Consider the following 23092-nt stretch of genomic DNA (forward strand, 5'->3'; position numbering starts at 1 on the left):
CACCTCATGAAAAGAGTTGACTCATTGGAAAAGACTCTGATGCTGGGAGGGGTTGGGGACAAGAGGAGAAGGGGACGACAGAGGATGAGATGGCTGGATGGCATCACTGACTCGATGGATGTGAGTTTGAGTAAACTCCGGGAGTTGGTGATGGACAGGGAGGCCTGGCGTGCTGCAATTCATGGGGTTGCAGAGTCAGACACGGCTGAGTGACCGAACTGAACTGAATACCTTGAAAATGAAGAGAACTCTTAGTGCAAAATTAGAATATGGGGAAATCTCAGTCCCATGGTGAGTTCTTTATGGAAGCCTCCAGATTTGATCATACGTAAATACTTCATTGGCAGGAGATAAACTCCTGTTTAGACAGCAGTCATTTATGGGTTGTGTTTGGCCCACACTCCTACTTTTGCATAGAAACAAATTGGGAAAACAAAAAACAATTTATACCCTGGTAAGTGCCCTTATTACAGCACTTGGTTTCCAGTAATACCATATATTCTTATATTCTGTCTTATGCTTAGTATGAGTGCCTACAATTTTGAGAAAGAAGTCATCCCTTTAATGAGTTTGTGGTTGAATCCTACATGATAGCAGGGCTTCTCCTCTCTGCCTGCAGTAGTTAGTTACCTGTAACATTACTTGGACACAGCATTACACATGGTGAGCTATTCACAGGAGCACTGGCAGAAGAAAGAGCTAGGACATGGCTCTAGATGTGCACAGCCAGGCAGGATAGCTGGGACACCTGGCCCAGCTGCAATGATGAGCCCTGGAGAGTCAGGTGGATTGTTGAAAGCTAGTGTCCTGGTCTTCAAAGAGCTTACAGTCTCAGATGGAAGACCAAGGAGTCAATGAACCCAAAATAAAGCCACATGCTGAATGCCAGTGTAGAGATGTGTGCACCAGCTTCTGTGGGGGCATAACGAAGTGAAATAGTAAATGTTTCCATGAAGCAAGGTAAGACTTCAAAATGGATGTGATGTTTTGGTTGAGTTCTGAGAATTTCCCAAAAACATAAGGTTGCAAGGGAAGGAGGGTAATTTCTAAGAATAAAGAACAGTATGGTGAAATCCCTGTCCTGGGCATATATTTAGAGAAAACTCTGATTTGAAAAGACACGTGCACCTCAATTTTCATAGCACCACTACTTACAACAGCCCAGACCAGAAAGTATCCATCAACACCTGAACGCAAAAAGAAGATGTGGCACCACATAATGGTCAAAGGATCATCCAAGAAGAAGATGTAAAAATTATAAATATATACGCACCCAACATAGGAGCACCGCAACATGTAAGACAAATGCTAACAAGTATGAAAGGGGAAATTAACAATAACACAATAATATGTAACGAGTATGAAAGGGGAAATTAACAATAACACAGTAATACTGGGAGACCTTAACACCCCACTCACACCTATGGACAGATCAACTAAACAGAAAATTAACAAAGAAACACAAACGTTAAATGATACAATAGACTAGTTAGACCTAATTGATGTCTATAGGACATTTCACCCCAAAACAATGAATTTCACCTTTTCCTCAAGTGCTCACGGAACCTTCTCCAGGATAGATCACATTCTGGGCCATAAATCTAGCCTTGGTAAATTCAAAAAAATTAAAATCAGTCCAAGCATCTTTTCTGACCATAATGCATTAAGATTAGATCTCAACTACAGGAGAAAAACTCCAACATATGAAGGCTGAACAACACGCTTCTGAATAACCAACAAATCACAGAAGAAATCAAAAAAGAAATCAAAATATGCATAGAAATGAATGAAAATGAAAACACAACAACCCAAAACCTGTGGGACACTATAAAAGCAGTGCTAAGGGGAAAGTTCATAGCAATACAGGCATACCTCAAGAAACAAGGAAAAAGTCAAATAAATAACCTAACTCTACACCTAAAGCAACTAGAAAAGGAAGAAATGGAGAACCCCAGGGTTAGTAGAAGGAAAGAAATCTTAAAAATTAGGGCAGAAATAAATGCAAAAGAAACAAAAGAGACCATAGTAGAAATCAACAAAGCCAAAAGCTGGTTCTTTGAAAGGATAAATAAAATTGACAAACCATTAGCCAGACTCATCAAGAAACAAAGGGAGAAAAATCAAATCAATAAAATTAGAAATGAAAATGGAGAGATCACAACAGACAACACAGAAACACAGAGGATCATAAAAGACTACTATCAGCAATTATATGCCAATAAAATGGACAATGTGGAAGAAATGGACAAATTCTTAGAAAAGTATAACTTTCCAAAACTGAACCAGGAAGAAATAGAAAATCTTAAGAGACCCATCACAAGCACAGTAATTGAAACTGTACTCAGAAATCTTCCAGCAAACAAAAGCCCAGGTCCAGACAGCTTCACAGCTGAATTCTACCAAAAATTTAGAGAAGAGCTAACACCTATCCTACTCAAACTCTTCCATAAAATTGCAGAGGAAGGTAAACTTTCAAACTCATGCTATGAAGCCATCATCACTCTAATACAAAAACCTGACAAAGATACCACAAAAAGAGAAAACTACAGGCCAACATTACTGATGAACATAGATGCAAAAATCCTTAACAAAATTCTAGCAATCAGAATCCAACAACACATTAAAAAGATCATACACCATGACCAAGTGGGCTTTATCCCAGGGATGCAAGGATTCTTCAATATCTGCAAATCAATCAATGTAATTCACCACATTAACAAATTGAAAACTAAAAGCCATATGATTATCTCAATAGATGCAGAGAAAGCCTTTGGCAAAAATTCAACAGCCATTTATAATAAAAACTCTCCAGAAAGCAGGAATAGAAGGAAAATACCTCAACATAATAAAAGCTATATATGACAAACCCACAGCAAACATTATCCTCAATCCGGAAAAATTGAAAGCATTTCCCCTAAAGTCAGGAACAAGACAAGGGTGCCCACTTTCACTGCTATTATTCAACATAGTTCTGGAAGTTTTGGCCACAGCAATCAGAGCAGAAAAAGAAATAAAAGGAATCCAAATTGGAAAAGAAGAAGTAAAACTCTCATTGTTTGCAAATGACATGATCCTCTACATAGAAAACCCTAAAGACTCCACCAGAAAATTACTAGAGCTAATCAATTAATATAGTAAAGTTGTGGGATATAAAATCAACACACAGAAATCCCTTGCATTCCTATACACTAATAATGAGAAAGTAGAAAAAGAAATTAAGGAAACAATTCCATTCACCATTGCAACGAAAAGAATAAAATACTTAGGAATACTTAGGAATATATCTACCTAAAGAAACTAAAGATATATATATAGAAAACTAGAAAACACTGATGAAAGAAATTAAAGAGGACACTAATAGATGGAGAAATATACCACATTCATGGATTGGAAGAATCAATATAGTGAAAATGAGTATACGACCCAAAGCAATCTACAGATTCAATGCAATCCCTATCAAGCTACAAGCGGTATTTTTCAGAGAGCTAGAACAAATAATTTCACAAGTTGTATGGAAATACAAAAAAACTCGAACAGCCAAAGCAATCTTGAGAAAGAAGGATGGAACTGGAGGAATCAACCTGCCTGATTTCAGGCTCTACTACAAAGCCACAGTCATCAAGACAGTATGGTACTGGCACAAAGACAGAAGCATAGATCAATGGAACTAAACAGAAAGCCCAGAGATAAATCCACACACCTATGGACACCATATCTTCGACAAAGAAGGCAAGAATATACAATGGATTAAAGAAAATCTCTTTAACAAGTGGTGCTGGGAAAACTGGTCAACCACTTGTAAAAGAATGCAACTAGATGATGATGATATTGGTGTGATCACCCACCTAGAGCCAGACATCCTGGAATGTGAAGTCAAGTGGGACTTAGAAAGCATCACTACGAACAAAGCTAGTGGAGGTGATAGAATTCCAGTTGACCTATTTCAAATCCTGAAAGATGATGCTGTGAAAGAGCCATACTCTATGTGCCAGCAAATTTGGAAAACTCAGCAGCGGCCACAGGACTGGAAAAGGTCAGTTTTCATTCCAATCCCAAAGAAAGGCAATGCAAAAGAATGCTCAAACTACCGTACAATTGCACTCATCTCACATGCTAGTAAAGTAATGCTCAAAATTCTCCAAGCCAGGCTTCAGCAATACATGAACCGTGAACTCCCTGATGTTCAAACTGGTTTTAGAAAAGGCAGAGGAACCAGAGATCAAGTTGCCAACATCCGCTGGATCATGGAAAAAGCAAGAAGTTCCAGAAAAACATCTATTTCTGTTTTATTGACTTTGCCAAAGCCTTTGACTGTGTGGATCATGATAAACTGTGGAAAATTCTTCAAGAGATGGGAATATCAGACCACCTGACATGCCTCTTGAGAAAACTGTATGCAGGTCAGGAAGCAACAGTTAGAACTGGACATGGAACAACAGACTGGTTCCAAATAGGGAAAGGAGTACGTCAAGGCTGGATATTGTCACCCTGCTTATTTAACTTCTATGCAGAGTACACCATGAGAAACACTGGACTGGAAGAAAGACAAGCTGGAATCAAGATTGCTGGGAGAAATATCAATAACCTCAGATATGCAGATGACACCACCCTTATGGCAGAAAGTGAAGAGGAGCTAAAAAGCCTCTTGATGAGAGTGAAAGAGGAGAGTGAAAAAGTTGGCTTAAAGCTCAACATTCAGAAAACGAAGATCACAGCATCCGGTCCCATCACTTCATGGGAAATAGATGGGGAAACAGTGGAAATAGGGTCAGACTTTATTTTTTGGGCTCCAAAATCACTGCAGATGGTGACTGCAGCCATGAAATTAAAAGGCGCTTACTCCTTGGAAGAAAAGTTATGACCAACCTAGATAGTATATTCAAAAGCAGAGACATTACTTTGCCCACTAAGGTCCATCTAGTCAAGGCTATGGTTTTTCCGGTGGTCACGTATGGATGTGAGAGTTGGACTGTGAAGAAGGCTGAGCACCAAAGAATTGATGCTTTTGGACTGTGGTGTTGGAGAAGACTCTTGAGAGTCCCTTGGACTGCAAGGAGATCCAACCAGTCCATTCTGAAGGAGATCAGCCCTGGCATTTCTTTGGAAGGAATGATGCTAAAGCTGAAGCTCCAGTACTTTGGCCACCTCATGCGAAGAGTTGACTCATTGGAAAAGACTCTGATGCTGGGAGGGATTGGGGCTAGGAGGAGAAAGGGACAACCAAGGATGAGATGGCTGGATGGCATCACGGACTCGATGGACATGAGTCTGAGTGAACTCCGGGAGATGGTGATGGACAGGGAGGCCTGGCATGTTGCGATTCATAGGGTTGCAAAGAGTCGGACACGACTGAGTGACTGAACTGAACTGAAGAACACTTTCTAACACTATACACAAAAAATAAACTCAAAATGGATTAAGGACCTAAACATAAGACCAGAAACTATAAAACTCCTAGAGGAGAACATAGGCAAAACACTCTCCGACATAAATCACAGCAGGATCCTCTAAGATCCACCTCCCAGAATACTGGAAATAAAAGCAAAAATAAACAAATGGGATCTAATTAAAATTAAAAGCTTCTGCACAACCAAGGAAACTATAAGCAAGGTGAAAAGACACCCTTCTGAATGGGAGAAAATAGTAGCAAATGAAGCAACTGACAAACAACTAATCTCAAAAATATACAAGCAACTCCTGCAGCTCAATTCCAGAAAAATAAATGACCCAATCAAAAAAATGGGCCAAAGAACTAAACAGACATTTCTCCAAAAAAGACATACAGATGGCTAACAAACACATGAAAAGATGCTCAACATCACTTATTATCAGAGAAATGCAAATCAAGACCGCAATGAGGTACCATTTCATGCCAGTCAGAATGGCTGTGATCCAAAAGTCTACAAGCAATAAATGCTGGAGAGGGTGTGGAGAAAAGGGAACCCTCTTACACTGTTGGTGAGAATGCAAACTAGTACAGCCACTATGGAGAACAGTGTGGAGATTCCTTAAAAACTGGAAATAGAACTGCCTTATGACCCAGCCATTCCACTACTGGGCATACACACTGAGGAAACCAGAACTGAAAGAGACACGTGTACCCCAGTGTTCATCACAGCACTGTTTATAATAGCCAGGACATGGAAGCAACCTAGATGTCCATCAGCAGACGAATGGATAAGAAAGCTGTGGTACATATACACAGTGGAGTATTACTCAGCCAGTAAAAAGAATACATTTGAATCAGTTCTAATGAGGTGGATGAAACTGGAGCCTATTATACAGAGTGAAGTAAGCCAGAAAGAAAAACACCAATACAGTATACTAATGCATATATATGGAATTTAGAAAGGTGGTAACGATAATCCTGTATGCGAGATAGCGAAAGAGACACAGATGTATAGAACAGACTTTTGGACTCTGTGGGAGAGGGAGAGGGTGGGAGGATTTGTGAGAATGGCATTGAAACATATATACTACCATGTAAAAAACAAATTGCCAGTCTAGGTTCAATAGAGGATAAGGATGCTTGGGGCTGGTGCACTGGGATGACCCAGAGAGATGATATGGGGAGGGTCATGGGAGGGGGGTTCAGGATTGAGAACTCATGTACACCTGTGGTGGACTCATGTCAACATATGGCAAAACCAATACAGTATTGTAAAGTAAAAAAAAAAATAAATAAATGATAAAGAGGAAAAAAAAAAGATGTGGCATGTACCTACAATGGAGTACTACTCAGCCATTAAGAAGAAGGAAATAATGCCATTTGCAGCAACATGGATGGAACTGGAGATTATCATACTAAGTGAACTCAGTCAGATGTGTGTGGTCACGTGCTGAGTCATGTCTGACTCTTTGTGACCTTATGAAAAATAACCCACCATAGTGGCTATCTGTCCCATGGACAGGTTCCTCTGTCCATGGGATTCTCCAGGCAAGAACACTGGAATGGGTTGCCAATTCCCCCTCCAGGGGACCTTCCTGACCCTGGGATCAAACGCGTATCTCCTGTGTTGCCGGCACTGGCAGGTGGATTCTTTACCACTGAACCCCCTGGGAGGCTCTAGTGAGCATAGAGAGAAAGTAAATATCCTATGAGAGCACTTTATATGTGGGATCTAAAATACGATGCAAAGAAACCTATACAAAACAGAAACAGACTCGCAAATATAAAAAGCAAAGTTATGGTTATCGAAGAGGGAGTAGGGAGTGATAAGCTAGGAATTTTGGATTAACAGATCCATGCCACTATACACAAAATAGATAACCAACAAGGGCTTCCTGTATAGCACATGGAGCTAGATTCAGAAGAGAGAGACCTAAGGATGGAAGGCTGGGTCAGTCTGCCCAACCTGTGGGCAGAAAGAGAAAGAGGAAAATAGAAAGTAGTTGGAAAAATAAAGGTCAAGGAGGGAGGAGGAGGTCAGAAGATAGTGGAATCAAAGAGAGAAAATGGAAAAATTTTACAAAGGAAGCCACTAATATTGCATTTTCTTGTCAAAACAAAAACGTGCTAGTCATAGAAACACCCTCTTCCAACAACACAAGAGAAGACTCTAGACATGGACATCACCAGATGGTCAACACTGAAATCAGATTGATTCTATTCTTTTCAGCAAAAGATGGAGAAGCTCTATACACTCAGCAAAAACAAGACCAGGAGCTGACTGTGGCTCAGATCATGAACTCCTTATTACTAAATTCAGACTTAAATTGAAGAAAGCAGGGAAAACCGCTAGACCATTCAGGTATGACCTCAATCAAACCCCTTATGATTATACAGTGGAAGTGAGAAATAGATTTAAGGACCTAGATCTGATAGATAGAGTGCCTGATGAACTATGGAATGAGGTCCATGACATTGTACAGGATTCAGTTCAGTTCAGTCACTCAGTTGTGTCCGACTCTTTGAGACCCCATGAATCGCAGCACACCAGGCCTCCCTGTCCATCACCAACTCCCAGAGTTCACTCAGACTCACGTCCATCAAGTCCGTGATGCCATCCAGCCATCTCATCCTCGGGCGTCCCCTTCTCCTGCCCCCAATCCCTCCCAGCATCAGAGTCTTTTCCAATGAGTCAACTCTTCACATGAGGTGGCCAAAGTACTGGAGCTTCAGCTTTAGCATCATTCCTTCCAAAGAAATGCCAGGGCTGATCTCCTTCAGAATGGACTACTTGGATCTCCTTGCAGTCCAAGGGACTCTCAAGAGTCTTCTCCAACACCACAGTTCAAAAGCATCAATTCTTCGGCGCTCAGCCTTCTTCACAGTCCAACTCTCACATCCATACATGACCACAGGAAAAACCATAGCCTTGACTAGATGGACCTTAGTGGGCAAAGTAATGTCTCTGCTTTTAAATATACTATCTAGGTTGGTCATAACTTTTGTTCCAAAGAACAAGCGTCTTTTAATTTCATGGCTGCAGTCACTATCTGCAGTGATTTTGCAGCCCGAAAAAATAAAGTCTGACACTGTTTCCACTGTTTCCCCATCTATTTCCCATGAAGTGATGGGACCGGATGCCATGATCTTTGTTTTCTGAATGTTAAGCTTTAAGCCAGCTTTTTCGCTCTCCTCTTTCACTTTCATAAAAAAGCCTCTTGATGAAAGTGAAAGAGGAGAGTGATAAAGTTGGCTTAAAGCTCAACATTGTACAGGAGACAGGGATCAAAACCATCCCCATGGAAAAGAAATGCAAAAAAGCAAAATGGCTGTCTGGGGAGGCCTTACAAATAGCTGTGAAAAGAAGAGAGGCGAAAAGTAAAGGAGAAAAGGAAAGATAGAAGCATCTGAATGCAGAGTTCCAAAGAATAGCAAGAAGAGATAAGAAACCCTTCCTCAGTGATCAATGCAAAGAAATAGAGGAAAAGAACAGAATGGGAAAGACTAGAGATCTCTTCAAGAAAATTAGAGATACCAAGGGAACATTTCATGCAAAGATGGGCTCGAAAAAGGACAGAAATGGTCTGGACCTAACAGAAGCAGAAAATATTAAGAAGAGGTGGCAAGAATACATGGAAGAACTGTACAAAAAAGATCTTCATGACCCAAATAATCACGATGGTGTGATCACTCATCTAGAGCCAGAAATCCTGGAGTGTGAAGTCAAGTGGGCCTTAGAAAGCATCACTATGAACAAAGCTAGTGGACGTGAAGGGATTCCAGTTGAGCTATTTCAAATCCTGGAAGACGATGCTGTGAAAGTGGTGCCCTCATATGCCAGCACATTTGGAAAACTCAGCAGTGGCCACAGGACTGGAAAAGGTCAGTTTGCATTCCAATTCCAAAGAAAGGCAATGTCAAGGAATGCTCAAACTACCGCACAATTGCACTCATCTCACATGCTAGTAAAGTAATGCTCAAAATTCTCCAAACCAGGCTTCAGCAATATGTGAACCATGAACTTCCTGATGTTCAAGCTGGTTTTAGAAAAGGCACAGGAACCAGAGATCCAATTGCCAACATCTGCTGGATCATGGAAAAAGCAAGAAGTTCCAGAAAAACATCTATTTCTGTTTTATTGACTATGCCAAAGCCTTTGACTGTGTGGATCACAAGAAACTGTGGAAAATTCTTCAAGAGATGGGAATATCAGACCACCTGACATGCCTCTTGAGAAATCTGTATGCAGGTCAGGAAGCAACAGTTAGAACTGGACATGGAACAACAGACTGGTTCCAAATAGGAAAAGGAGTACGTCAAGCCTGTATATTGTCACCCTGCTTATTTAACTTCTATACAGAGTACATCATGAGAAACGCTGGACTGGAAGAAACACAAGCTGGAATCAAGATTGCCAGGAGAAATATCAATAATCTCTGATATGTAGATGACACCACCCTTATGGCAGAAAGTGAAGAGGAACTAAAAAGCCTCTTGATGAAAGTGAAAGAGGAGAGTGAAAAAGTTGGCTTAAAGCTCAACATTCATATAACGAAGATCATGGCATCTTTCTGCCATAAGCGTGGTGTCATCTGCATATCTGAGATTATTGATATTTCTCCCAGCAATCTTGATTCCAGCTTGTGTTTCTTCCAGCCCAGCGTTTCTCATGATGTGCTCTGCATATAAGTTAAATAAGCAGGGTGACAATATACAGCCTTGACATACTCCTTTTCCTATTTGGAGCCAGTCTGTTGTTCCATGTCCAGTTCTAACAGATCTAACAGATCCACACAGTCAAAGGCTTTGGCATAGTCAATAAAGCAGAAATAGATGTTTTTCTGGAACTCTCTTGCTTTTTCCATGATCCAGCGGATGTTGGCAATTTGATCTACTACAGCTATGCGTAGTAGTAGTCAAAGTGGAAGAACCAGAGAATGTTCTCACAATTGGGAGGCCACAATCATCTTTAGGTGGAGTGTTTTAATGGAGTTGTTAAGAGTGAAAATTGGATGGATTAAGGAACAAAAAGGAAATGGAAAATGTTAGTGCAAACTAGTTTGCTACAACAATGGAAGAAGTTTGACAGCAAAGAAAAGTAAAGAGCGGTGGTTGGAGGTCAACTCAAGGTTGAAGTGGCAGAGATGTGACCGTGCTTATATTCTAGGATGACAGAACAAGTAGGGAGAGGGATTCGTGAAAGGAGAAGATGAGGAAGCGAATCTTGAGCACGCAGGAGGGTAGCTGCTCTGGGTGAAAGCTATCTTTTTTTCTGAGATGGGAGGGAAGAATTAGTTTGTTATAAATATGGATTCATCTAGCAGACTGCTGGTTCATAGTGAAAAGGTATGACAAGACAGCAGGCAATCCAAATGCCTGATAACACTCATGGTTAAGATGGGAAATCTATCTATTTTGGTGGGGGTGGGAGGGAATCTCCTGCAAAGAGGCTTTTGCAATATTGATTAAAAGCATGGGCTTTAGAGGATGATAGGACAGCAAGTAGTAATTCTGACACTCCCTAGCTCAGTGACCTGAAGTTGTTCAAATCCTTTTCTAGGCTTCCAGTCCTTCATTTGTAAGTTGGGAATTATAATAGTATCTATGTTATATCCTTTTGTGAAGATGTAATGAAATCATACATGGAAAGTGTCTGCTGTCTCATAGGGACTCACGTCTAACTGGACTGAAAAAAAAAAGCGAGGACGAAAGTAGACATTCAGATGTGCGTATAGCGCAGGCCAACTTGGGAACAGTGCAAAGAATCATGGGAATTTAGCCATCATCCTAGAGACTGGCTGGGGTGGAGAGCGGAGCACTCCCATGAGCCAGGTGGGAGCCCGTGGGCTGTGGCCGCCCTGCAGATAGCAGAGCTGTGCTGGCGCCCAAAGGCAAGCCCCACTGAGAGCCTGTCGTAGCCTCCAACGCATCCTGCTTGTGTGGACAGTCCCCACTCACTTCCCCGTGGCGATGGCAACAAAAGCACAGGAGCCTGCCAAATTCCAGCTGAAGCGTCAAAGGGGACACGAGAATTGGAGACTCCTCCAACACTGACAGGAGCTAGAGGAGAACTCTTTGCATTTGTGGAAATATAAGTAAGATTTTGCCAATGGGACCCTACCTAGGAAAGACACTGCTGCTGCTGCTAATTCGCTTCAGTTGTGTCAGGCTCTGTGCGACCCCATAGACAGCAGCCCACCTGGCTCCCCCGTCCCTGGGATTCTCCAGGCAAGAACACTGGAGTGGGCTGCCATTTCCTTCTCCAATGCACGAAAGTGAAAAGTGAAAGGGAAGTCGCTCAGTCGTGTCTGACTCTTAGCAGCCCCATGGACTGCAGCCCACCAGGCTCCTCCGTCCATGGGATTTTCCAGGCAAGAGTACTGGAGTGGGGTGCCATAGGGCTCCCTTAGTGAGAAAGTGGTACAGTCCTGAGAGGAAAAAGGCAAAGGAGGTCTTAAAGGCATTGTACTAATCCCCTGATACATAGGATCCATGGTAGGAAGGCGTGACTGTCTCAGGATTAGCGGGGAATGTCTCCCTGGTGGGTCTTAGGAATCCGCAGGCAGTCACTGCTTGGGGCCAGGGCCTCGTGACCGCATCATACGGCCAGTTGTTGGGCTGAACAGCGGAGGATTCTCCTCAAGGTCACAAGGTTCTTTCCTGGCGACTTTGTGGTCGCATAAAGAACGAGATCAGGCCATTCCGGATCTGGCTCCGGGCACAATGACTTTACCATACACAGAGAAAGCTATGACCTCAGCTCATAAAATGTCAGAGTAAATCTCCCACCAAGATGTATAATCACTGAATGGGTAAAATGTCATATAGCATAGATCTAAAAGAGGATTAGAAAAAATCCAAGCAAACTATGATGGGATCTAAGAAAAATCTGTTCACTGTTTTGCTGAGAAATACTAGGCCAGATAAAATAGTCATCACTCAAGCATGAATAAACAGGCAAAATAAAACCTCATTACGAGGCATATGAAACATTTTTTGACTTTAAGAAAGGAAAATACAGCACTCAAGAGGCAGAGGAAGAGCATGCTTTTGAAAAAGATTTACTACAGGAAATGGGAATAAATTGTAAGCAGCATATGCTTTGTGGTCTAAATAACATTCAAAGACCCTATGAAGCAGGAGATGAAAAATGAGAGAATGAAATATATTGAGGTAAGAAAGAAGCTGGTTAAGAAACTAAATATAGAATAAGATGAAAGAAGGAAAAATGTTATAAAACTGAATATGAAATATCAAAATGGAAAATGCATTAGGAGCAATAAAGTGATTAATTGGCAATGTTTATGGTGAAATCAGTAATATAGAGGATAAATTTGAAGCCCTCTTCTAGAATTAAAAGAAAATGAAAATTATATAAATACTATGAAAAGAGATTACAGATGCAGAAGGCAGAAAGTGAAATCCAATATGAAGAAAACTGGTACTGCCACAGAAGACACCTGAACCAGTAGGAAAGACAGCGGTGCTAGAGCAGTGTTATACACGTGTGTGTGTATGTATTTAAAGCGACAGAAAATAATTAAGTAAACATTTGTAATAATTTGAATGTAAGTAAATAAAAAAGATACCTGGATTTAAGTAAGTAAATACTCAGACCAAGTGGGCTTGATGAATGCTGAACAAAATTAAAATAAACAGGCCCATTTCTTTGAAAATTTGAAATTTTAGTTTTTCATAAAAAGAATTATGGAAGACAGGGAAAAACAAAACAAAACAAAACAAAAGAAAATGATCAGGACAAGAAGTTAAGAAAGTAACATCTTCAGAGGCCTAATTTACTAAGATCTAAGAATGCTAAACCTAGACACATTATTATTGTTGTTCACATTTGAAGTCAGTAAAAAAGTGTTCTCTGATACCAAGTGTCAAAACCTAAATCAATCAAGTCACTTTCATGACTTGAAAAAAATGTTTTCCAGACAATCATAAACTAAGTTCAGCTTTAAAAACATCCTGCAAAATAAAAATGTACTTTATTAAAAGTATTTCAGTATTTATTGCCAGTAAGTACTGAAATATTTTAATGTAGGATCAAGTCTAAACTGTTGTAAATATGCTATAGCTGCAATAGAGATTGCAAACTTCATCTTTAATCCTTGGAAGAGAAAATATAACATGTAAACAATGATATCTAGCAAATAAGAATGTGGGTCTAAATCCTCAGATAGTGGAGGAGACCTCAGAGACGGAAAGGCAATATCACATGTGTACCATGCATAGGAGAAAAACGGTAAGCACATTCTTCCCCTCCCCCACCCCCCACGCCCGCCCCCCCGCCCTGACATGAACAGAGAAATAGAGATAAGAGAAATAGAGTTGTTTATTTTTTAAGGGTAACTTTGACCAAAAGTAAAAGTAGGATGCATCCTTTTTCATTAGAAGAGAGAAAAGAGAAACAAGTCTTGTATGATAGAGTCAAAGGTAAATATCAAAGGAGATGGCAAAGAAACTGAGACAAACTCTAGATCAAGCTGAGTAACACAAACATAATTTATGACAAATAGAATGACTTGATCACATTAAATGGCAAAAATTAGGTCATTAGACAATCAGCACTAATTGTCTATTAAAGATAGCTATGAAAGATTAACACAAGAACATTGAAAGTGGAAGACTGTATTTAAATATAAAGAACTGCTCTCCCCAACTAACAGTTGGAATTACAATCATACAAGAGGAAGTAGATTTTCAAGGAAAAAAATTTAAGTGTCTCATAGATAATTTGCTTTTTTCAATGTTAGTAAGAAGATCCCAAATTAAAATGTATCAGGATTCAACTTCCATGTGCCGAATAACAGAATATATAATAAGCATAAAGCAAAAACTGTTAGAATTAGAAAGAGGGACTGACTGCAATGGATGCGTAATAAAAAATGGAATATTTTTCTGTCCTGAAGAGTTAAAGTAGGCAATAGACAAAGAAATGGGCTATCTTATAATGTCATTGATTGAGTCAGTTTGAAATGCACATGGAGATTTATACCTCAAACAGAACATACATTCTGTTTTTAAATATTTGGAAACACATAGAATATTATATATATTTGATCAGAAAGAAAACCCCAGAATTTTCTAAAAAGCAGACCTATGTAGATCACATTGTTTGATCAAAATGTAACAAAATTAATACTTGAACAAGAATAATTTTTTTTAAAATTTCCCAACCTTTTTAAGTGAAGAAAAAAAGAAATATTCTTCTGAGTCAAATATGAGATTAAAAATATAACTGCAAAATACTTACAAAATTACGATTATAAGCACACTACATATTCAAACCTATAGTACGTAGTTAAAGCTGCAATTGGGCTTCCCAGCTAACGCTAGTGGTCAAGAACTTATCTACTAGTGCAGGAGACTTAAGAATCATGGGTCTGACTCCTGGATAGGGAAGATCCCCTGGAGGAGGGCCTGGGAGCCCACTCCAGCATTCTTGCCTGGAGAATCCCATGGAGAAAGAAGATAGGCTGGCTGTAATACATAGGGTTGCAAAAAGTCAGATAAGAGTGAAGTGACTTAGGAGGCACTAGAATTTTAAAAAATAGAACAAACGAATTAAGGCATTAAAGCTTTTCAAAGCTTCATTCATGTTGATGTGTGGCAAAACCGATACAATATTGTAAAGTAAAAAGTAATAATAATAAAAAATAAATAAAAAAGAAAAGCTAAGAGCAAAACAAAGCATGGCTAAGAGGAAATAAAAAGAAAAAAGTTATTAAGGATGAAGCAGAAATTAAAATTTAGTACAAGGAAAAGAATAGAGAAATAAATCCAAGTGGTTCTTTAGGAAAAAAGCCAACAATAAATAGAGCAAAAAATAAAATATACAAACTTCCATTTATTCTAATCAAAGAAAAAATATGAGATGAGAAAAAAATTAAGATTAAGAACATGTCATCTTAGACATGAAAACATTTGAAAATCTTGATATAATCAATCATTTCATTATATCATTAAGAAGCAGGAAACATTCTTGAGAAAAAAAATAAACAAAAGTAAACATTTACCTATTCAGAAGATTTAAAGCAAAATTCTTTCAAATTTTAAAGAACAAATAATTTTCTGACTTATTAACTCTTTGAGGGCATTAACACACATGGGAACAAGTCCCATTTCAAGAACTGGCAAAATTTTAACACTAAAATCTTATAAAACTAACTCAAAAGAGAAAATGACAAAGTAACCTCACAAATATTGAGATTTAGATGCCAAAATCTAACATGCAATACTACACTTACCCAGCTGTTTGTGAAATAATGGAAACAAACCCTAGCAGATTTTCTTCCAAGAATGCAAATATAAATCAATATTATGAATTAATTAATTTAATTTTCACATCAATATGTCACAGAAAAAAACAAAGTTATTATTCAGAAATATGCCAAAAACTATTTTGCAACAAAATGTAGCATCCATTTTTAGTTAAAGCACCTGATAACTAGGACCATAATAGGCATGAAGTCTTCTTTCTTAAATTGGTACAGAGTATCTATCTAAATATGTGATCAGTTCAGTTCAGTTGCTCAGTCATGTCTTACTCTTTGGGACCCCATGGACTGCAGAATACCAGGCTTCCCTGTCCATCACCAACTCCCAGAGTTTACTCAAATTCATGTCCATCGAGTCAGTGATGCCATCCAATCATCTCATCCTCTGTCATCCCCTTCTCCTGCCTTCAATCTTTCCAAGCATCAGGGTCTTTTCAGTGAGTCAGTTCTTCACATCAGGTGGCCAAAGTATTGGAATTTCAGCTTCAACATCAGTTGAATATTCAGGACTGATTTCCTTTAGGATTTCCTTTAGGATTGAGTTGGATCTCCTTGCAGTCCAAGGGACTCTCAAGAGTCTTCTCCAACACCACAGTTCAAAAGCATCAATTCTTTGGCACTCAGCTTTCTTTATAGTTCAACTCTCACATCCATACAAGACTACTAGAAAAACCATAGCTTTGACTAGACAGACCTTTGTTGGCAAAGTAATGTCTCTGTTTTTAATATGCTATCTAGGTTGGTCATAACTTTTCTTCCAAGGTGTAAGCGTCTTTTAATTTCATGGCTGCAGTCACCATCTGCAGTGATTTTGGAGGCCAAGAAAATAAAGTCTGTCACTGTTTCCATTGTTTCCCCATCTATTTGCCAAGCCAGGCTTCAACATGAACCATGAACTTCCAGATGTTCAAGTTGAATTTCGAAAAGGCAGAAGAACCAGAAATCAAATTGCCAACATCTGTTGGATTATCAAAAAAGCAAAAGAGTTCCAGAAAAATATCTACTGCTGCTTTATTGACTATGCCAAAGCCTTTGACTGTGTGGATCACAACAAACTGTGGAAAATTCTGAAAGATATGGGAACACCAGACCACCTGACCTGTCTCCTGAGAAATCCATATGCAAGTCAAGAAGCAACAGTTAGAACTGGACATGGAACAAAAGACTGGTTCCAAATAGGAAAAGGAGTATGTAAAGGCTGTATACTGTCACCCTGCTTATTTAATTTATATGCAGAGTACATCATGAGAAACGCTGTGCTGGATGAAGCACAAGCTGGAATCAAGATTGCCGGGAGAAATATCAATAACCTCAGATATGCAGATGGCACCACCCTTATGGCAGAAAGTGAAGAAGAACTAAAGATCCTCTTGATGAAAGTGAAAGAGGAGAGTGAAAACGTTGGCTTAAAACTCGGCATTTGGAGAACGAAGATCAGAGCATCCGGTCCCATCACTTCATGGAAAATAGATGGGGAAATATGTGATATCAACAATAAAACTCTAGGAACATTGACTTTAAAAGAAAAATAGATGGATGCTTTTTATTATAAATACTAATCAATGTTGTTCTGCAGTTCCTAACCCATGAAATAGGATCTGGTAAAAAGAGGGAGAAGGGGTTAGTGATTGAAGAGGAAGAGGAAACTACTGCTATTTATTCATTTGTTGATGGTCTATCCTGAGGTCTCAAAACCAGGGGAAAAGAATCAGTTAAAAATGAAAGATTTTTATTGAGAGATTTCAGCTTAAGTGACCAGTCATAACCAAATATACAAAAATCAATTGGTTTTATATATAAAAGCAATAAATAATTAGAAGAGTTGACTTAAACATCTCACTCATAATGAAATGAGCAAATTATTATCTGGGAATATATCTAATAAGAAATGTTTAAGACCCATAGGAAGAAAGCTATAAAATTTATTATGGATTTAAAAGACTTCAATAAATGGAGAGAAACACTGTATTTTTTTTTCCAGTGTGTTTACTGAGAACTTGTAAAGCTGTCAGGTTTGAATGGGTCCCAGAGCAACATAATCTGGTTCCACTCAGGAACACAGATGCAAAAGTCCTAAGCAGAGCAGCATCATATCAAGCCAAGCAGCATATGGAAATGGTAACACACCTACAGCAAATAGGGTTGATTCTAAGAATGCAAAGGTTGCTCAGCTTCAGGGCAGAAAACTTGCCTGTCTTGTTCTTGTCTATGTTCCTGACATTTACCGTGGTCATCGGCATTTACGTAACAGTGTTAGTCACTCAGTCATGTCTGACTCTTTGTCACCCCATGGACTGTAGTCCACCAGGCTCCTCTGGTCCATGGAATTCTCGAGGCAAGAATACTGGAGTGGGTAGCCATTCCCTTCTCCAGGGGATCTTCCTCATCCAGCGATCAAACCCAGGTCCCTTGCACTGAAGGCGGATTCTTCACCATCTGAGCCACCAGGGAAGCGCATATACATGAGTTGTCAATAAATATGTGCTGACCGAATGAGCATGATGTTGCCCTCTGTTTTGCTACATTAGTAGATTAAAGGACAGAATCTACGTAATATCTTAATAGATGTCTGAAAAAATCATTTGAGAAAATTCAAAATCCATTTTTCATTAAATGCTAAGATTGAAATAGAATGAGCCCTTTCTTTAATCTTGCGAACATTTTCTACCAGAAACATACAGCAAGTGTCCTGCTTGATAATAAAATGCTCAGGGGCAAGAAAAGTATGCTTACCTCAACGTATCAAAACTTTACTGGAAATCTTAGTTGATAAATTAATCAAGAAAAATAAGGATAGTGAAAGGGAGGAGTAGATAAAACAAAATAGTTTTTATGTGTAGATGACACTAATTTTTGCTCAGACAATGACACCCGAAGAGGACCAAGAGACAACTGCTAAGTATTGGCTCCAAGACCAACGTGCAGCTGGGCTGTTCCACACTCTAGCAATAACTGAATAAAGCTTTAATAATCACCCTGTTCATGATCGTAACAAAATAATTAAGTTTTTAGGAATGACACAGAAATATGACAAGACCCAGATGAAAATATATCATAAAGCTTAGTGGAAAAGTTGAATAAATGAAGAAGAGACCATGTTTCTGGGTTATAAGATATCACTTCTTTGTAACTTCTCTGTAAATTCAATTAAATCTGAATTTTAAAATCCCATAGGAATTTTTTTTTCTTTTTTTTGGAACAGAACTCAATAAGCTACACTTCCAAATTCTGGAAAAGAAAAACCAAGATATTTCTGAAAAAGAGAAATCAAGAGGGGCAATCTGCCCTGTCAAACATCAAAAATAAACTATCAGTTCAGTTCAGTTCAGTTAGTTTAAAACTATAATATATCGCAACTACATTTACTAGCTGGGGACTAGTCAATCAATAGACCAAAAAGAAAAGGAAATCTAGATGCCTACCATGCAGTAACTAAAAGACCAATACATTTTTTTTTAAAAAAAGCATTTTTAAATATAGAGGGAAAATAATATTTATATAACTTTGGCATGGAGGCCTTCATAGCCAAGATATAAAATCCAAAAGACATGAAGTAACAGATGGACAAATTTGCCCACATAAAAATCAAAATCTTCTGTATGACAAAAAGCAATATGAAGCTTAAAAGCAACTTTAGACTCAAATAAACTGTTTTTGCTCCACAGTTAATAGATAAAGGATTCATAATTAAAGTAGGTACACTTTTAAATAGTTAAGGAAGACAACCAATTTTTAAAATGAGCAAAGGATAAGAATAAACTATTTATTGAAAAAAATTATAGTTTCTAAAGATGTTTAATCTCATTAATAATTGGAGAAAATGGGAATTAAAATAAAAGAGCTTTGCTCCTAGAACATGGAGTCAAGTGTCAGTGAGGGCTGGGGGACAGGCATTTTTGGGTGCTGCTATCGGGAGCATAAATTGTTGAAGATGATTTGGCAGTATTAGAATTAAAAACACAAGTCTCCCCAGTTGTACTGCTTAGGCTTCCTATTAAGAGAAAATATACATGTACTGGGAGAGACTGAAAGCAGAAAGAGAAGAGGATGGCAGAGGATGAGATAGTTAGATAGCGTCCCTGACTCAATAGCTATGAATCTGACCCATCTCCAGGAGATAGGGGAGGACAGAGGAGCCTGGCATGCTGCAGTCCATGGGGTCACAAAGAGTCGGACCTGACTCAGCCACTGAACAGTAACAATTTATCCACAGTTCAAAAAATATTGGAAATGTATGTATCTGACAATATGAGTCACTTCTAGTAATCTATATGGGCAAATAAAAATGAATACTGCGTGGGCAGAGAAAAGGAATTATATAGACCTGTATATAAGAACCTAAACAGCAACACATTGTTAAATAAACATAAGCACCAACCGCTTTAAGACTTTGTTCATCCTGAATCCTCAACATCTTAATCAAGTCTTGGCATACAGGTTCTCAATTAAAAATCTCTTGAATAAATAAGTGTGAAAATAAGTGTATGAACTATTTAAATATAATGGTCCTATTAATATTTATGGGCTTCCCTGGTGGCTCAGATGGTAAAGCATCTGCCTGCAGTGGGGGAGACCCAGGTTCAATCCCTGGGTTGGGAAGATCCCCTGGAGAAGGAAATGGCAACCCACTCCAGTACTCTTGCCTAAAAATTTCCATGGACAGAGGAGCCTGGTGGGCTACAGTCCACGGGGTCAGAAAGAGTCAGACATGACTGAGTGACTTCACACTCACTCATTAATATTTAAAACTGAATATGAACAATGTTTACAAGTATAGAAAAAGGACTGAAAATGTAACAGCAAATTTTTTAGTACTTACCTCTAAGAGTCAAGTTTAGGGGAAGCTGTCTTTAGAAATCATCTGAATGACCCTTTCCTTAGATCACATTCAGGGACCTAAAACAGCCGTCGTTTCTCATTCTCTGATTGCATGGATGGTGAACGTAGACAGCACAGAGACAGCTTGTGTCTGAGCCACGACATCTGAAGCCTTGGTCTTATTTCAAAAGACAGGGACTAGATGTCAGGAGACTTCTTACATGTCGGTGTCCAGGTTAGGGCGACTTCAAGGCTACTCCTCTGGGACTGTCAGCTGCAGTGACATCTGTGTGGGCTGGGGCTCTTCACGGCACGGAGGCTTCAGGGTTGTTGGACTTTTCCTATAGCGACTTAGGTATCCAGGAGCAAGTGTTCCCATGGACAAAGTGGAAGGTGCAAGATCTTTCATGACCTAGCCTTCACGGCCAGCCAGCATCACTTCTACCGTGTTCTGTTGGCTGAAGCATTTGTGAGTCCCCCAAATTCAAGGGGAGGAGTGGTGAAGAACCAGCAGAGAGGGGAAATGTTTATTTTTGTTCATCTTTTTTTTTTTTTTTAAAGTAACCTGTTTAATTTGACAATTTGTTCAGGACAGTAAAAGAGGTGGTGAAAAAAACAGAATCTGAAACCAGAAAACCCAAGTTCAAATCCTGACACCTCCACTCTAATAGCTGACTGATCCTGGGCAAGCGCTTAGCCTTTCTGTGCCTCCATTTCTTTATATGTAAAGTTAGAGATAATTACAACACCTACTTCTTGACTGTTGGGACAATTTTGTGCATCAATACATATGAAAGTCTTTAGGACAAAGTCAGACGTATTGTACTAGGCATAACTATTACTTATGTGTAAAACCTTTTAAATTGAACCTGCATAAGAAATGGTCTTTTAAAAATTCAACAATAATGAGAGAGAAAGCTTTGTATTAATTGGATATCCCTAACCCTCAGCTGGGTTTCCCTGGTGGCTCAGTTGGTACAGGATCTGCCTGCAATATAGGAGAACTGGCTTCAATCCCTGGGTTTGGAAGTTTCCCTGGAGAAGGGATAGGCTACCCACTTCAGTACTCTTACCTGGACAATCCCATGGACAGAGGAGTCTGGTAGGCTACAGTCCATGGGGTCGCAAGAGTCAGACACGACTGAGTGACTAAACCATCACCACCCCTCAGCCAAGTTTAAAATCTTCTGTCTAGCTGTGTAAGACACCCTTCTACAAACTGCAGTCTTAGCTTCCTCACCACATGGCTGCCTCATGCCTACTACAGAACAGCTCAGGACCCCGGAGATGAAGGTCTCAAATTAATGGGGAGGACACGGAAGGGTCTACCTTGTCCTAATCTGTGGAGTCAGCAGTCTCTTCTGCCACGCTCTGTTGGTCAGCCAATCTCTAAGGTGGGTCCAGGTTCCAGGGGAATATTCTCTTTAGGAGGAATGTCAAAAAAAATTGAAGATACGTGTGAACATTTCTATGTCCTCTATTTCCAGGACAGAGTGTTGGAGTAAGAACACTTTTAGATCAGATACATCCCCTGGGCTTGAATACCATCTCAGTCACTTACTTGGCTGTTTAGACTTGTTATGACTATTTAATAAATTAACACATGTAAGATACTTGGTATACGCCAAATTAAGTGTTTTGTAAAACTTAACTGCATTGCTTTGGATAAAAATTAAGGTTTTGTTTCTATGGCCAGATGGCTATTTCTTGGGCTGTTGTGCTATAGAATAGGAAATTTCAAAAACTAAACGGTAGGTAAATTCATCCGACACGTCAGTATAGAGGGGCAATAAAATCTCTAGGTCTTCATCTTCTCAGAAAACACAAAAAGTGCATGTATCCCTGCCCAAGGAATTCTCCCCAGTGCATATTCCCAACTGGGGGTACATGTCTGGTTTTCAATTTTTAGGGTTTTCTGCATCCTAAGTTCTGTCGTGTCCAACTCTTTGAAACCTCATGGACTGCAGCCAGCCAGGCCCCTCTGTCCATGGAATTCTCCAGACAAGAATACTGGAGTGGGTTGCCGTGCCCCTTTTCAGGGAATCTTCCTGACCAGCGATTGCCATACCTCTTGTGTCTCCTGCCTTGGCAGGTGGGTTCTTTACCATTAGTACCACCTGGGAAACACAGGGTAGTCTAGTTACAAGCCAAAAAAAAAAAAAGTTTCTGTCAGAGTTGAATATACACCTCCTCCTGCTCTTTCTAATCACCTTAGCTTTGTGGTGCATATCTAGAAAATTCGGCATTTATGGAAACCCTTTTCAGGACTGACCACAGAATTCTCTTTCCTTATGCCTAGACGGTGAGCAGGGTCTCATGAAATGCATATCACATCATTATATTATGTTTAAACATTTTTATTCCTCCAGAGAATTTAAAATATACAAACATGTGATTCTGTGAGGAAATGATCCAAAAACGATTGTAAATATGGCCATAAATGTCAAAGTTCCTAAAACATTTCCCTGGCTCTATCTTCAGAAGAAAGTGTTTACACAGAGAGCACACACCAGCATGTTTTATTACTGTTGTTGTGGGCGTTAAATGTTACAAATGCAATCTGTTTGACATATACATAAACGATGATCTCCACAGAACT

Source organism: Ovis aries, chromosome 1 (genome assembly GCF_016772045.2).
Source record: "Ovis aries strain OAR_USU_Benz2616 breed Rambouillet chromosome 1, ARS-UI_Ramb_v3.0, whole genome shotgun sequence".
In the NCBI taxonomy this organism is placed as follows: Eukaryota; Metazoa; Chordata; class Mammalia; order Artiodactyla; family Bovidae; genus Ovis; species Ovis aries.